The sequence below is a fragment of the Carex rostrata genome, chromosome 22 (genome assembly GCF_964058835.1).
Source record: "Carex rostrata chromosome 22, lpCarRost1.2, whole genome shotgun sequence".
Taxonomy (NCBI): Eukaryota; Viridiplantae; Streptophyta; class Magnoliopsida; order Poales; family Cyperaceae; genus Carex; species Carex rostrata.
This window is the reverse complement of record NC_135939.1, coordinates 5,810,017-5,811,917: the sequence shown is the minus strand read 5'-3', so window position 1 is coordinate 5,811,917 and position 1,901 is coordinate 5,810,017. Positions and strand designations below refer to the sequence as shown.

The window sequence follows — 1,901 nt, the reverse complement described above, 5'->3', positions numbered from 1 at the left end:
TTTTTGGCTCATGGCGGAGATTCTAATTAATACAACAATGTAAATGTAGTACTTGCACAACAAGAACAGTAACCTGAAATAATTCTTAATTCTGACATGCATTTAGAGCATTAACCACTGACATTCCAAATGATTCATCCAATAAATCCAAGAAGTTTTAGTCTTTTTCTAAAGAGCAGCATCACGTCAAGCACGAGGAGCTCTGTTATCAATGAAATAATTCAGCAACGAAAGATTAGAATATAAATTTTGAAAAACCCTACATATTTATCCTTATCTAAGAAGTAAGAACCATGACAAGCAAGTACAACAGGCTGAGTACAACAGGAAATATAGTACTCCAAGCCTCATAACATAGATGCAACATGAAACAGACACAACAATTAATTCTCTACTCTAGAACTCACATTAAGCAAATTAAAGCAACATCAGAAACCCATAAATCTATGATCTTGCTTCTGGTAACACGGATATACTGGTGCGTTAGTACCATACCCAACAGAACCTGCTCCTTGGCTCTGATTCTGAGCAACAGCTACCCGTTCGAGTGACTGAATTTGACTCTTCAGGAACTTGACATAATTTATCGCCTCATCCAACATGGAAGCCGTATCCATCTTGGTACCACCTGGAACGAGGCGTTGCAGTATCCTTATCCTCTCGCTTATCTTCTCTCTCCTCAGACGTGCAGCCACACTCTGTGGATCTTTTGAAATTTTCACATTCTTTCTCTTAGGTGGTTTCACTGACTCCGGGTCGATATGCACAGGTTGCATCGCCGCAATGTGGTATATCATCTCACGCATGGCCGAGGTGCTTGACAGAGGTGCCTGGTTCATGAAGTAATTAGGTTGCATTGGTTGGCTTTGAGGAAAGAAATTTTGTGCTTGTGGGGTTGGAGAGAGACTACAGCTAGAATTACTAGAAAAGTCGGAGTTCTGGGTCAGTTGATCAAGCTGAAGCATGGTATTCATCAGTTCAAGCTGTGTTTCAGGAGATGAATTTATGAAATCATAGTTATCCATTATGAGTTTAAAGAGGAAAAAGAGGATTGGAATTTGGATTGGAGGAGGGATGGAGCTGTAAGGAAGAGAAAGCTGGAGGTTAAAGCAGAAGGGATGGGTTTAGCTTTGGCTAGGCTATCTGATGGAGAGATGGAGGTAACTAGGGTCCAGTGGGGGACTATTTATAAGGGATGGATTTGGTATTTAATGATAGGGAAAATTAATATAATATAAATTTTCTTCTTACCATCCATTTTTAATATTAACTTTAACGGTATCTCGGTGGTAATGTCTCCTCTGATTGTGAGTATGATAAAAGTTTAATTTAATGGCGTTGGAGTCAGATTTATAAATGCTGTTGATTGTACATATTTTTACTTTTTCCTTTTCAAATAAAATTAGGTCATTTGCTAAATTTAATGCGAACTACCCGGTCCTTTTATTACAGTGCGGAATATCATTCCATGCATATATATATGGGACCAGCTCTGGAAATACATACAGAGTACGTAGTCCTAAGCTACCTAAATTCATAATATTTAAATATTTTTATTTAGTGTTTCCACATATATATACATAATATACATAAAAAATACAAAAAAATCGTACATATATAGAATGTAGCTTATTAATTATTATGACATCCTTTGCATGCACATAATATAATATGAATTTTTCATTTTTTTTTTCTTGTAAGAAATATGTCAAGGGGCTTTAAATTAATTTTAATGACGTGTATAGTCAATTTGTATAATATTTCTTATGCATTTGATTTCCAGATTCCTGTAAAAATAAAACTAAAATACTTTCTTTTTTAACATGCAGTGCGCGCAGAGAAATAAAATATTGGTAATTAGCGAACCCAACTAGTTGATTAATGGTAAGCGTTGAGAAATA

The 1,901-nt window shown here is 35.7% G+C and overlaps 1 pseudogene across 1 annotated transcript; it reads right to left on the bottom strand.

Moving 5' to 3' along the window:
- Window positions 1-202: 202 nt before the first annotated feature.
- LOC144574281 (transcription factor HEC2 pseudogene) lies at window positions 203-1,133 on the bottom strand (annotated as a pseudogene). Its single transcript, XR_013518164.1, has one exon. The product of XR_013518164.1 is annotated as a transcription factor HEC2 pseudogene (transcript).
- Window positions 1,134-1,901: the final 768 nt, after the last annotated feature.